Source organism: Muntiacus reevesi, chromosome 1, assembly GCF_963930625.1.
Source record: "Muntiacus reevesi chromosome 1, mMunRee1.1, whole genome shotgun sequence".
Lineage (NCBI taxonomy): Eukaryota > Metazoa > Chordata > Mammalia > Artiodactyla > Cervidae > Muntiacus > Muntiacus reevesi.
Window position 1 is genome coordinate 186785099 of NC_089249.1, and position 15463 is coordinate 186800561.

At 51.5% G+C, this 15463-nt stretch overlaps 1 long non-coding RNA gene across 1 annotated transcript; it reads right to left on the bottom strand.

Annotated features, from left to right (window-relative positions):
* Positions 1-7078: 7078 nt before the first annotated feature.
* On the bottom strand, positions 7079-12609 carry LOC136165674 (uncharacterized). Its single transcript, XR_010662682.1, has 3 exons — positions 12566-12609; positions 10577-10666; positions 7079-7767 (listed from the first exon to the last, which is right to left on the bottom strand). It is a non-coding gene; the product is annotated as an uncharacterized lncRNA (long non-coding RNA).
* Positions 12610-15463: the final 2854 nt, after the last annotated feature.

The window sequence follows — 15463 nt, forward strand, 5'->3', positions numbered from 1 at the left end:
GGCTACTTCTGATGCGCTTTCAGTCCGGGTAGGAAAAGCTTCTACCCATCCCGAGAACATACATAGCTTGACCAGCAGGTAATGGTAGGGTCTGTGAGGTTTCATTTCAGTAAAGTTCACTTCCAGGTGTTCAAAGGGCAGGATGCCTTTTAGCTGAATCCCCAGAGGTTTCTGTCTGTGCCAAGAGGCAGCATTGACCTGTGAGCAGGCAGTGCAGTTCTGAGATTCTGTCCTACATAGGGAAAAGAGGCAGGGAACCAAGAAATATTTTTGAATTAGCTCTTCCAGTTTATCATGTCCTAGGTGGGTCTCTTTGTGTGTTTGGCTTACCAGAGTGGGCGCCAGCTCCTCCGGCACCAATAATTTGCCACTTGGCAATTCCCACCATCCCTTTTCAGTCTTGATGGCCCCTTCTGCTTTGGCTAGTTGGTTTTGGGCTTCAGTGTATTTTGGAGAGTCCAACATTAGCTCGGGCAGCTCCACCAATATGAGAGTTTTAATATTGTCACTTGTCACCCCATAGCCCTTGGCTGCTTGTTTAGTGGTCTAATCTGCCAGTCTGTTTCCCTGAGCCCGAGGGGTATCCTCTTATTGATGTCCTCAGCAGTGTATGACTGCAATCCTTTCTGGTTCCCAGACAGCATCTAATAGGGTCAGAATTTCTTCCTTATTTTTAATATCTTTTCCACTAGCTGTCAAAAGGCCTTTCTCCTTATACAGATCCCTGTGTACATGTAGTGTGGCAAAAGCATACCTGGAGTCTGTGTAAATGTTTGTCTTCTTACCTTTTGACAGCTGGAAGCCCCAGACTAGAGCATATAGTTCGGCCCATTGAGCAGACCATTGTGATGGCAGAGAGCTAGCCTCAATGATAGTTTCTTCCGTGACTACTGCACATCCTGACAGTCGTTGTCCTTGTTTCACCAGGCTGGTGCCATTGGTGTACAGGATCAAATTTGGGTCTGGGATTGGCTGGTCTCTCAAGTCAGGTCTGCTGGCATATTTCCTTGCAATCATGTGAGGGCCCACCTTCTCCTACAGGAAGGAGAGTGGCCGGATTCAGGGCCTGACAAGGTTCAATAGTAACATGGGGTTCTCACATAATAGTCCCTGGTATTGAGTAATCTGGGATGTTGACAACCGTTTACTCTCCCTCGCAGGAGAGTGTTGACCTCATGCAGGAATTTTGCCATCAAATCTTGGCCCAACGTCAGCTTGATTGCCTCCTGAAGCAATTACTGGAGCAACTACCCCTGCCCATAAGCATCCCGGCCACCCAGTGGCAACGTTGTCCAGACGTTTCAGGAGATAAGCCATGGGTCTGTCCCATGTCCCCATTGTCTGGGACAACACTCTCATAGCCACCTTGTCCTTTTCAGTCAAGTAAAGAGTAAACAACTTCTCAGAGTCTGGCAGGCCCAAGGCATGTCCTGATGTAATTGTACCGGGTTTGAGTTCTATTACCAGTGGGATTTGTTTTGCAAGCCTGGTTGTGGGGGGTGGGGGAGATTGTCTCCTATCCAGACCTCAGGGAATTGTTGAGTTAACTCTCTTGAATGTTTAGACTGTCGGGTTTCCCTTCTGGGAGATCGTGCAACCTCCATTCATCTTGAGGGTTACCAAGAGGAAGAGTAAATAGGTGGTTGAGCCCACTCGCAGAGTGGGTCTTTTGTTGGGGGAAAGGTCCCTTGTGCCCCCAATTTAGACAGCAAGTCTCTTCCCAACAAAGGTACTGGGCATTCAGGGATGTATAAAAATTCATGAGTCACTTGGTGTCCCCCCATCTGACATTTTCGGGATAGATTTGAGACACAAAGTCTGCATTTATCACTATCAGAGACCCAGCAGCCTCTGGATCTATTGGTGTATAAAGTATATAGGCTTCACACAGTCTTTCATAGAACTCAGAGGGTGATTCACTTTCCCTTCGAATCACTGTGGAGGGTTTTGCCATACCCATAGGTTTTCGGGCCCCCCTTTGAGACTTTGTAAAACAGCCACCCAATATCTCTCTAGGGATATCACCCGATATCCCTTCCTCTGTGTTACAGTCCCAATTGGGCCTCTCATCTGGGGTGGCTAGTTCTGCCCACCGCTGCGGGTTTGCAGTACCCTCAGGTGCCATTTCTCTGAACCATTTTCTGGCCTCAGTTAGGATCCTGTGTTTTTCCTCAGTGCTGCAAAGGGAGACTAGTAGTTGGATTATGTCATCCTATGTAGGGCGGTGGGTTTGAAAAATAGTCTCCATTAGCCTAATCATGGCTGTGGCTCCCCCGAGTACGGTGGAGTGTGTCTCTGCCAGTTTAATATATCCATAGAGGAAAATAGCTGGTAATAATAGGCTACAGGGGGGGATGGTAGTGCCCACATTGTCCTGAGCCAGAGGCTGTTGTAGCTCTCTGAGGGGCATCTGTAGTGGGGTTCTTTCCCCCTGTTCCTTGGTGGAGCATAGCCTCTGTCTAATTCCTGTGTTTTCTTTTCCCTTCCCATCAGTACTCACCGGGAGAGGTGGATACAATCTAGGAGGTCCGGCTGAGGTGGAATCATGGGGGTGTTGTCCAGAGGTCACCATCGCTGGGACCGGAGCTTGCCAAAATGGCGGCTCTACTATCTCCAGGAGAGTTGACAGAGGAGCAGCGGCTGCTGCAGGAACTTCACCTGACCCTGGATCGGGCATTAAGGTGGCTTCTGGTCCTGGTGGGTCACTGGGTGGTGGGCGCGTCATCATCCAGTACAGAGGAGGGGGCAGGTCATCCCCATCCAAATCCTGTAGAATTTTTTTTTTTTAATCGTCAGTCAATTTTTGTGCCATTAATATTTTTCCCTTTCCCTTTTGGATACAGAACCTTGTCCAAATAGGAGGGGCTTGAGCTAACCCTAGCCATGAGTCAATATATGGATATTGACTCGGGTGTCCTGGCTCTTCTGTGACTACTGTATAGACTGCTTCCACTAATTTTTAAGTTCATGGTGTCCTCTGGTGGCCATCCTACTCCCATGGGGGGCCATTAGACGTCACAGAATATGTGGAGGCGGTTAGGCATCATCTTCACCTCATAGTTTCCTCCATATCCCTTCTTTAAATTTTGAACCATGCACTCCAGTACAGTTGCCTTAGATTCACTCCCCCCCTACCCCCCATCTTGCTTACCTTCTTGGACCTTCTACTTTTCCTTTTGGTTCTGAAGTTCTCGGTATCCTGTGTACTTCTGATATTTCCACTCAATGAAACACTTAAATTGCCATTCTACCTCCTTCCTAATTGGGGTGAGAAGAGAAGAGCCTTACCTGCCATATATCAGAGGGAGAAGGGGGATTGGTGTGTCTTCACCCGTTGGTCAGCACGGCCGAATCAGACCACCACGTAGCCCAAGACTGTTTCTCCCTTAACTTTTAAAGTCTGTTCTGGCTTGGTGGGCTTGATTGGGTGCGGATGAAAACACAGATGGGTTAAATATCCCATGTCCCAGGTCGTTTTGGCTTTTCCTGAGAAAAGCCAATTCGTACTCATTTATGTATCCCCCTCCTTCTAGCCTGACAATTCTGAGGGGGTTAAGAATTTCACAGCAGATGGGAAACCTCCTTGACGAGGGCAGAATATGAGCACACAAAGACCAAGTTTCTTCTTCTAACAATCCCCTGGCGATTGCTTGGTAATAATTTCCCCCAAGATGGTGTGGACACCACCTCCTAAATGACATTCACAAATTTCCTTCCTAAGCCCTAACACGCTCGTCAACCTGTGTATCAAGCAATCGCTGCCACCTGCCTATTCCAGGCTCCTGTGGGTTCGTGCCCCTTCTAGTTCCTCCCAGGGGGGTGATCAGGCCCCCTCTTTCACCCTGCCGGGTGGGTTGCTCCTCACCTGAGCGCTCAGTTCCCCTGCTGCCGTTCACTACCTACTAACATGAAAGGTCTGGGTGTTGAGAAGCAGAATCCTTCCAGAAGGGCTAGGCACCTTCCCCTCTCTAGAAGATTCAAGTCTTAAGGCCTCAGAGTAGTTCCAAATGGGACTTGTCTCCTCAAAGTGAGGCGTTTCCTGGACAATGCACCAAATGTTGTTGTCACGGGTTCTGGGAAACAAACTCACTCAGAAGGACAATGCAGATAGTGGAGTGCACTTTATTACACCTACGGGCCCAAGGTAGAGTCTCCAAGGACCCCACCTTTTTGAGAAAACCTTATATACCCTAAGTGTACATGCTCAAACCAACCTCCCCAAAATTTCTGAAACTAGTCTGAACAAAAGAAAAGAAAGATACAACCAAAGTTAACCCATGATTCATATGCCTTAAACCCATGATTCGCATGCCTTAAACCTAGGTAGTTAACAGTGGACAATTATCAATATACCTGTGATCATACCCCAACAAGCATAATAGAATTTATGATTCTATTCGGTTATGCAGATAATTAGTGTTAGGTAGTTAGAATACGGAAAAATCCAGAATGGCAGTGGCTGAAAGACAAAGAAGGGAAAAGCCGGTGAAAATAGAACAAAGGAAGGTCTGAAGACCTGAGTGAGGACCTCAGGTAGAACAAACAACATTCCTGGGTAGTCCAATTTACATAGGGCAGTAGGGAGGAAAAAAACATAAAAAGAGGAGCCAGAGGGCGGGTGTGTGTGTGTGTGTGTGTGTGTGTGTCTCCTCCCTCCCCCGCCCCCCCAACTCACGTGCTCATTCTCTCTCTCTTCTCTTCGCATCTTTGGGTCGGTTTGCTCTCACGTCTCGAGGATGTATGTTCCTGTTACTTTCTAATTAAAACTGAGCTGTAACGCAGAGCTGCAATACTGATCTGTCCAAGAGCTATAACACAGTCTGTTCGAGACCCAAGAGCTATAACACAGTCTGTCTGAGAGCTGTGACACGCTGCGGGCTTCAATGTCCGTCACTTCAACTTTTTGTTGAGACGAGATAGAACTGAGGAGATCACACTCCTCTGACATCTATGGTGCCGTGACTCCGGTTTAACCTGGCTGAAACAACCTCTTCGCAGCCCCCGAAAAGAGGAGGCCAGGCACAGCAGGAGCCCAACTTAGCGAAAGCTCTTGCTGTAGAAGCGGAATGCGAAGAAAACTCAGCGTAGGGGAAGTGGCAAGAAGCCCATCGTGCTAGAAACTGGGACAGCGAAAAACGAACTCAGGAGAAAGCTCACGCGACTCAGTCTCAGATTCCAGAAGACCTCCAGTTAAGGTAGGAGGTCCTCGCGCCTATGGCTGGTGGGACATATGCCTAACAAAATCTTAATTCCTTTACAATCTGTCTTTTCTTGTTTCCTCCCTCAAACAGGTGGGCGGCAGTGGGTGCAATTGGGGGATTCTGGAGCGGTTACTCTTCGGTATGTCCCAAAGGCTGAGCCTCAGTAGCTGTTACCCAAGCCGGTGGGGGTTCTTCTGTCCTTTATTTTCTTTGTGCCAAGGATCAGGCCAATGAAAATTGTGAGCACAGGTCAGGTATTTAGCAGATTTTCTGACAGGCTATGAAGGGGATTCCTTGGCATGTTTTTCCCACTGCTTTTTCCTCCTGCCCTTCAGCACTCTCTCCTGGGACTTGAGCATGGCTGAAACCCAGGAAGCCTGGCTTCAGGACCTAATGAGGCTCAGGCTCTGATGTCTCATTGCGAAAATTCAGTGAGAGACAAAGCTATAGATAAGATGTGGATTTGTTAGGATTCAGAGAGAAGTACACTCCGCAAGGTGTGGGCCATTGCGGAGGGCTCTGGCCATGGAATGGGGCCTGGCTAGGTTTTGCGAGCAGGGTGAATTCATATGCTAATGAATGGGAGGATCAAGCCAACCATTGGGGAACCACCCACTCCCTTATCTTTTGACAGTGCCTTGGAGCTGTCCTGCCACCTCTGGTTGTGTCATTTGGCTTACAGATTGGGCATTAAAGTTTACTTGAATTTGACTTGTTATCTTGGACCCAATTGATTTTAATCGGTTTATGTTATGCCCTTGTGCTATGTCATTCTTTCAAAGGTTGTGCCCTGCCCCCTTCCCTCTTGTTTCATGCTCTTTTCCTGAGCCCCGTCCAGGCCCACAATGTTGCCTCTACAATCTTCTGGAGGGACAACCAGAAAATATCTAATATCCAACCCCTCTAGATATTCAGCTCTTCATCTTCCATGTTTCCTACAACATGTGCAGCACCAGCATCTCTCAGTGAACCCACTAGGGCGGGCGACAGGCACACAATGCCTGCTAGAAGTCCATCTGCTGGCATCCCTTCAAAGGCAACTGGGCTTCCAGGGATAATGTTTTCCACTTTGGGAGTTAGCCCTGCCAGCTGTTTGGGCCCAAACCCTTACCACCCTTCTCCTAAAGGGAGAACATACCCCTGGATCAAATCTCCACTCCACTTTTAAGGAACATCTGGTCTGTTGCCTCTTAACAAATTTGTTCTTAAGCCAATTACTAACTCCTACATTCAGGACCCTGCCCCCTTGCTCCACCCAGTGTATTATTAAAAACCTTAATGCCCCTGCTGCTGCTAAGTTGCTTCAGTCGTGTCCGACTCTGTGCAACCCCATAGATGGTAGCCCACCAGGCTCCTCTGTTCCTGGGATTCTCCAGGCAAGTGTATTGGAGTGGGTTGCCATTGCCTTCTCCATCTAATAGGGCCAGATAACCCACTCTTTTGTCATTACTTCTGTTATTACCTAAAGTGAGTCTATGCCAACAGTGCTTACCAGGGGAGACACCCTAACCTGCTCTAAGGGAGGACTAGGGGAAGAAATCAATGACTTAAATCCCTTAGAGCAGTAAGAGGATAAAGCTTATTGTTAGAAAACGCCGCGGGAAGAAAGAGCCGCCTCTAAGGACCGGTGGTGAAGGCCTTTATTGGGCGGGCGCTCTCGGGCAGATCTCCTGGGGAGGGGTGGGTGAGCGAGGGGACAAAGGGAATCTGCGAGGAAGGAGAGGTGGGGAGAGGCTTTATAGCCCGGGCCGGGCATCCAGGCCAGGTACTTCTATATAAGGAAGAAAGCGCGGGCTACAGCGGCGGTGGGTGTCTAAGGGCTCTGTGTCGGTTCCTGATCGGACCAGGCTGCAAGGTGGGGGGGGGGGGGGGTCGGTCCCCGGAAGTTTAGCCAGCCTCCGGAACTTGTCTGTGGCACTTTTCCCGGGGCATACCTCAACATACCCAAGCTTTCATCACGGCCTTTTTGCTACAGGACAAGGGGCGCCGGTTCTCTTTGGCTTCTTCCTGCTGAACGGGGGCGGCGAGGGGTAGTGTGGCCGGGATGACAGGGAGCGTCTGCCGCTAATTTTGTCACGGAGTGTTTGTTGGAAGCCCTTGGTACTGCTGTCGCAACACCATCAGATGGACCGTGTTGAGCCGTTGTTTGATAAAGGCCAAGAGCCTGATCCCCCGGGGCCAGAGGCTGATTTGGCCCTTTGTCGTCTGTCGGTTGTGGCAGGACCCGGTCTGCGTGTTTTTTCAGCAAGGATCGTAAGAGGGAGAAGAGGAGGAGGTATCCCGCGAGTGGGGGAGCCTCTCCCTCTGGGAGGTGAGTCAGGAGGTAGGGCCTGCCGTAGAGCAGTTCAAAAGGGGTCAAACCTGTTTTGGAGTGTGGTGTGGTGCGAATGCGAGTGAGCGCCAGAGGGAGGAGGTCGACCCAAGACAGCCGCAGTTCTGAGGCGAGCTTGGTCAGGTGCGTCTTGATGATGCCGTTCACCTGCTCTACCTTGCCTGACGATTGGGGCTGATAGGGGATGTGGAGATGCCAGTCGATGCCCAGGGCCGTAGCCACCTGCTGGGAGATCTGTGAGATGAATGCAGGCCCATTGTCAGACTGGAGAGAGTTTGGCAACCCAAATCTGGGAATGAGATGGGTCGTCAAGACCTCTGCCACTGCCGCTGCCATCTCTCGGGCGGTGGGGAAGGCCTGGACCCATCCTGAAAAGGTGTCTACTAAGACCAGCAGATAGCGGTAGGTTCGATGTCTGGGCATGTGGGTGAAGTCTATCTACCAATCCTGCCCGGGCATACGTCTCCTTAGCTGGTGAGTCTCTTGTGGGGGTCGGAGTCCTCCTTGAGGAGAGGTGGAAGCACATGTAAGGCAGGAGCGGTGGACAGCATATATGGTCTGTCTGAGATGTAGGGGAGAAAAGACAGGGCTGAGAAAGGAAAAGAGAGCCCTTGGTCCGATGTGGAGGGTATTGTGGATTTGGGATATTATGGCCTTAGCCTGGCGCTCAGGAAGCACCGGTTTATTATGGAGTAATATCCATCCCAACGGGTGCCTCTGAGCCCCTTCCTGTGCCAGCAAGGCTCTGGCTTCTTTGCTGGAATAATCTGGGTTGAGGGTGGATCTCAAAGTCACCAAGGGCTCGGGGGCTTGTTGTAAGGTGATTTGTCGAGCCACTTGGTCTGCCATATTATTACCCAGAGCGACAGTGTCTTGAGTATTTCGGTGTCCCTTGCGATGTATGATAGCGACCTCCTTGGGCAGGGATAAGGCATCTAACAGTCAAGTAATGTGGGGGGCATTACAGATGGGGGATCCTTTAGTGGTCAGGAAGCCCCGCTCTTTCCAGATTGCCGCGTGAGAATGGGCAATCAAAAAGGCATATTTGGAGTCTGTGTAAATATTGGCCCTTTTTCCTTTCGCTAGGTGTAAGGCTCTAGTTAGGGCTGTTAGTTCAGCCTTCTGAGAGGTCGTCCCGGGTGGCAAGGGCTGAGCCTCCAGGACTTCTCCGGTGGTTACCACAGCATAAGCCGCCCTTCGGTTCCCGTTGGGATCTCACTCTGAGCTCCCATCGATGAACAAAGTTAGCTCTGGATCTGGTAGAGGTTCGGAAAACAGGTTGTGAGGTGGTTGCATAAGGGACTCAAGGACCTCTGGGCATGAGTGGGCTGGGGGTTTTGAGGAAAGGGGGAGGGAGGGCAACGAGGAAAGCGGGTTTAATTGTGGAGAACGACCCACGGAAACTTGCGGATTGTCCAAAAATACCAGGTGAAACTTCTGGAGCCTGGATTTGCTGAGGTCAGAGAGAAATCTAGAGGCTAGAAGATCACCAAGGCGATGAGGTGAGAAGATGGGCAGGGGTTGACCATGAATCAGCTTTTTTTAGCATCAGTGTACATTCTTGTCGCTGCCGCTAGTGCCCGCAGGCAGGGGAACCATCTCTTGGCTGTGGGGTCAAGTTGTTTGGATATGTAAGCAATAGGCAGCAGTTCGGGGCCAATCGGCTGCACCAAGTCTCCAAAGGCTATCCCTCCCTTTTTATCAGTGTATGGATAGTTGGGATTGGGAAGAAAGAGAGGGGGTGCAGCCAATAGGGTTGAGCGTAAAGCGTGGAAGGCCTGAGCCACTTCGGTGGGGGAAAGACAGCGGTCCCGTCAGAGTCTCTTTAGCGGTGGCATATAGGGGTTTGGCCAGGGTGGCGTAATTTGGGACCCAGTGTCAGAAGAATCCCGTCAGTCCTAAGAAGGACAATATCTGGTCTCTGTTGACCGGAGGGCAGAGGGACCTGAGGAGGCTACACCGATCTGCTGTCAGGGCCTTGGTGGTAGGGGTGATTTGGAAGCCTAGATAGACAACAGAAGTCTGAGTCAGTTGAGCTTTGGATTGTGAGGCTCTGTAGCCCTGAGAACCGAGGAAATTAAGAAGAGTCGCAGAATGTTGTTGGGAGGTCTCTTCTGAGGGGCTGCAGAGGAGCAAGTCGTCTATATATTGGAGGAAGGTGCTAGGACGGAGCGAGCATCTGGCCAGGTCCCGGGACAGAACCTGCCCGAAGTAATGGGGACTGTCTCTGAACCCCTGAAGGAGTACGGTCCATGTGAGTTGTGTGGTCAACTGGGTGTTGGGGTCAGTCCAGGTGAAAGCAAAGAGGAATTGGCAGTCAGGGTGGAGTGGGATGGTAAAAAAAGGCATCTTTGAGGTCAATAACGGTGAAATGAGAGGTTTTGGGAGGTATGGAAGAAAGGAGGGTGTAGGGGTTAGGGACAAGTGGATGGGCAGGGACCACCGCCACATTGATCAGGCGGAGATCCTGCACTAGCCGGTAGTCTCCTGAAGCCTTTTGAACAGGGAGGATGGGCGTGTCACAGGGGGAAGTCGTGGGGATCAGGAGACCCTGTCCCATGAGGCGGTCGATGATGGGCTTTAGCCCCCTGAGGTTATGGGTAGACAGAGGAAACTGGGGCCGGGCTGGGAAACAGGTGGGGTCCCTTAGCCGGATGAGGACTGGAGGGTGGTGCCGAGCCACCACTGGGACTCGGGTGTCCCAGACTTCAGGATTAACATAAGAGGTTGGAGGGTCAACAAGTAGCATCAGGAAGGCCCCTGACGTGGGAGCAGATTCTGGAGTTAGGTGAAGAGTGGCCTTTAGCTTAGCGAGAATATTTTTTCTCAAGAGAGGAGTAGGGCAGGAGGGGATGACCAAAAAGGAGTGGGTAAATAGGCAGGAATTAATTTAATTGATAGGATAGTGGTTGGGTTTGGAGCGGACACAAGGGTTGGCCATCAATGCCCATAACCGAAACCTGGGAAGGACGTAAAGTGCCCCCGAAAGAGGAAAGGACCGAATAGGTAACCCCCATATCAACTAGAAAGTTGATAGACTTACCCGCTACCTGGAGCGTTACCCTGGGCTCGGCTTGGGTTATTGGGGTTCCCGAGTCTGGGCGGCGTCAGTCATCGTCGAAGCTCAGCAGCTCTAAGGCCAGAGGAGGGCAGGAGGTCTCCCTGGGGCGCTCTGGTCTCCGGCCCCTAGAGGTCGGGGCCCGAGAGGCCTGGGGACAGTCACTAGCCCAGTGTCTTCGCTGTTTGCACAACGGGCATGGCTTGGAAGGAGGCCGCGGATTGGGGCATATCTTGGCCCAGTGTCCTTTTTGGCCGCACTTGAAGCAGGCCTCTGGAGTGGGGTTTTGGGGCCCCGAGCCCACCGCCGGCCACAGGGCCGCTACCAAGTCCTGGGTTTGCTGGTTTAGGAGGCTTTCCTGAAATTTGGCCTCTTGTTTGAGCCTTGCCTAACCGCTGGCCTCAGCAGTTTTTTTGCGGGCGTTGTAAACCTTAAAGGCCATTTTTACCAGGTCTCGAATAGGGGTCTGAGGGCCGTCCTTGGCCTTGGCCAGTTTTTTTGGATGTCAGGTGTGGATTGGGAGATAAAACGATTGGCCAATGTAGTTGCCCCAATGGGGGACTCAGGGGACAGTCTAGTGTATTGAACAAGGGCCTCAGTCAGCCGATTAAGAAACATGGCTGGGTTTTCGTCAGGCCCCTGAGTCACCTCATCTAGTTTGAGGAGGTTTACAACCTTATGAGAGGACGTTTTTATTTCATCGAGGATGCACTCTATCATATAGCGTACCCGCAGCTGGCCGCCACCCCCTTCCTGGTAGTTTTAATCAGGGTCGGTGTCAGGAACTGCCTGAGCTCCCGGGGGATGCTCGGGGGAGGGGCTGGCACAGTGCCGCTGATCAGCCTGAGCCCTGGCTGTCATCCAAATGGCCTGCCTCTCTTCGGGGGTGGTGGTAGGCCCCAGGATGACATATATGTCCTGCCATGTTAAGGCATAGGCGCAGGTCAGGCCAGTAAACTGCTTAATATACTGAGTGGGGTTGGAGGAAAAGGATCCCAGTTTGGCCTCAATCTGTGCTAAGTCCTGGAGAGAGAAGGGGACGTGGACCTGGGCTAGACCCTCAGCTCCGGCTACTAGTCGCAGAGGGAGTAGCGGGACTGGAGAGGGGGGAGGGGAGGCTCCTGGAGGGTTGCTATGGAAGCGAGTGTGGGAGCTAACCGGAGAAGCAGAGGGAGTGACGGGGGGAAGGGGAGGGTATAAGATAGGGTAAGGGGCCAGAGGATCTGAGGCTGGCGGTGGAATCTCGGGGGCGAGAAGGAACAAGAGGCCGGAGTAGGGTTAGAGGCGGAGGGGGCAGGAGGGGCCGGAGTGGAGGGGGAGGGGGTAGGAACCGGAGAGGAGGGGGTGGGACGAGAGCGCAACGCCCAAAAGGCCTGAACGTAGGGGACCCCAGACCATTTTCCCGTTCTCCGGCAGTAATTATCTAAATCACGGAGGACGTCAAAGTCTAATGTCCCTGTGGCTGGCCATTATGAGCCATTATCTAGGGAATACTGAGGCCAGGCCTGTGAACACAGAAAAGTGAGCTGCTTGGGGCGGATATCTCCCTTTGGTCTTAGAGTCCGCAGGTTAGCTGGCAGGAACTCTAAGGGGGTGGAGTATTGGGGATCGGGTTTGGAGGCTGTCTATCCCATGGCGACCACGGGGCGTGGAGGCAACCCCCGCCATCCGAACGTCTTCGGATGAGTCAAGGGGAGCCGGAGGTCCGTGTAGTCGTGGGGAACGTCTTCCTCATGACCGCTGGGACCCGGAAAGGCCAAAGCCGGAGGTCTACTTAGTCGTTTAGGACGTCTCCCTCACGAACTGGTGACCGGAGAAGGCAGAAGCCGGAGGCCGAAGCCAGAGTTCTACTCAGCCGCTGGGGACGTCTCCCCACCAGCTGGTGACCGGGAGGGCCCAGTAAGTGCGCACCCGTTACAGGGCCCTAGGAGGTGGTCGCCAGGGAGGGCAGGCCCCAAAGCCGAAGGGACTTACTCCGTATCCTGCCGTCCGGGGGGTTGGTCTGTCGCCTGGGTCCGAGGCTTCCGCGGTGGTGGAGCTCGAGGGGGCCTCAACGGCGAGTGCCGGGGGGCCCTCACCTCGAGCCCCACATTGGGCGCCAGATGTTAGAAAACGCTGCGGGAAGAAAGAGCCGCCTCTAAGGACCGGTGGTGAAGGCCTTTATTGGGCGGGCGCTCTCGGGCAGATCTCCTGGGGAGGGGTGGGTGAGCGAGGGGACAAAGGGAATCTGTGAGGAAGGAGAGGTGGGGAGAGGCTTTATAGCCCGGGCCGGGCATCCAGGCCAGGTACTTCTATATAAGGAAGAAAGCGCGGGCTACAGCGGCGGTGGGTGTCTAAGGGCTCTGTGTCGGTTCCTGATCGGACCAGGCTGCAGAGGGGGTCGGTCCCCGGAAGTTTAGCCAGCCTCCGGAACTTGTCTGCGGCACTTTTTCCCGGGGCATGCCTCAACATACCCGACCTTTCACAGAGTTTATACTTAAGTGTCCTGTACATAATCTTCTTGCCTCAATGGCCTAACATTCTCACTCTAACAAAAACAATGTTCCACAAGTCTCAGGTATAGTGTAAATTCTTTGGACAATAAAACAATACATGGGAAGGGTCACAGTAACATGTTTGACATTTCTGAAAATAGTACCATGAGAAAAACCTGATAGTTTTGACCAATGAAATTGCTTTACAAACGTGTAACCAATCCGCTTCTCACCCTATAAATTTGTGTAACAGCTTGGGCTCGGGGGTCTCTGACCGGCACCACTGCGTTGGTTGCAGCAGAGAGTCCTGGCTCCAGTCAGTAATAAACTTCCCTTCCAGCAAGTTGCATTGTCTTGGAGGCCTTCTCTACTCCCGCTTGGGGATTTGGACATAGGGCATAACAAGAATAGGGAAAAAAAAGTCCAAAATGGCAGTGGCTAAAAGACCTGGAAGGGAAAGCCCGCAAAAATAGAACAAAGGAAGGTCCGAGGACCGGAGTGAGAACCTCAGGTAAAACAAACAACGCTCCTGCCTAAGCCCAATTTACATAAGACAGGGCCAGGGACAGAGAAACATATAAAAAGAGGAGCCAAAGCCCTCTTCTCTCCTTTTTTTTTTTTTTTTTGCTCCCTCTCTCTCCCGCACGATGGGGCGATCTTCTCTTCGCGTCTCTGGATCGACGTACCCTCACGCCTCAAAGATGGATTTTCCTGCTATTATCTAAATAAATAGAGCTGTAACACTGAACTATAACACTGATTTATTTAAGAGCTATAACACGGTCCGTTCGAGACCTGAGAGCTATAACACGGTCTGTCCTCTGAGAGCTGTGACCCGCCAAGGGGCTTTAATGTCCGTCACTCCAAATTTTTGTTGTGACGAGACAAAGAACCGAGGAACATACACTCGCGTGACAGTAAGACAGGAAGAAAGGGACATACCGGGCCCCTGGGACAACCTCGAGGGGAAAAGCTACCTTGCAGGTACCTTTCTGATCCCGGCGGCTCCAGAGGGGACATATTGGACCCCCGGGGCAGCCCCATGTGAGGAAGAGCTGCCTTGCAGGTCCTCTCTCATCCCATGACCTTGTCATGGACTGGGTGCATTCCGGCGGCTCCCAACATCCTAGAAAGGCTTGCCACAAATGCCACCAACTGGGACACTGGCTGGCACTCTGCCCATGGGACCCTGACCTGATAGGGATTGCCACCCTAGTTCCACAGACTAACTTGCCAGAAACTCCTTCACATACTGAAGGTGAGACTCTTAAAGCTAAGAGTGAGGGCTTTCAAGAAGATCATATAGGGTGGTTCCACAAGGAGTGGCTCCTTTTCCTGCCTGGAAACCTTCAATGGAAGTTGGTGAGCTCCTTACATGCCACCACTCATTTAGGGGAAAAGGCCCTCCAAAGATTACTAGAAAGGTCCTTCAGAGGAACAGGCCTCTAAAGGACTATAAGACAAGTGGTCTCCTCTTGTCCCACTTTGCCAGTTAAACAATCCTCAAGGAACTCGAAGATCCCAGCTGTCCCAGCCCGTCCAATGACATGGGACCTATCCAGGAGAGGATTGGCAGATGGACTTCACCCAGATGCCAGTTTCTCAAGGGTATAAATACCTATTAGTCGTGATAGATACATTCACAGGATGGATTGAAGGCTTTCCCACCCGGCCTGAGAAGGTTGAGGAGGTGGTAAAAAAAAAAAACTGCTCCATGAAATCATTCTAAGATTTGATCTGCCCAGGTCATTACAAAGTGACAACAGGACATCACTTACTTCTAAGGTCACCCAAGGGGTCTCTAAAGCATTAGGCATTAACTTATTATCTCCATTGTTCTTGGAGGCCTCAGTCTTCAGGAAAAGTAGAAAGAGCCCACCAATTCTTAAAATCAGCAATAAAAAAGATAACCCAGGAGGTCTCCCTGGGATGGAAGGAGGCTTTACCAATAGCTCTCCTCTGCACCTGTATTGGCCCTAAGGAACAGGTTGGTTTTAGTCCTTATGAGATGCTATATGGGAGACCTTTTGTTTATGTCAATGACCTCTTCCTAGATCCAGAGGTTCAGACCCTCCAGTCTTCTACCATGGCATTGGGCAATTCCAACAGGATATACGCTTGTGGGGTGTGAACCAGGACCCAAAACATTCTAAGGAGTCACCACTATATGCTCGAGGGACTCAAGTCCTAATTAAAGTCTGGAAGGATGGGTCCCCAAAGGCTCAACTCCAGCTCACATGGAAGGGCCCCTACCCTGTAATATTTTCTATCCCCACAGCAGTCAAGGTACCAGGACATGACTCCTGGAGTCATGAGTTAAGCCATGGAAGAAAACAGAAGAGGACATTCAATACGCCTGTGAGCCCCTGGGAGATCTCAGATACCTATTCAGAACTAC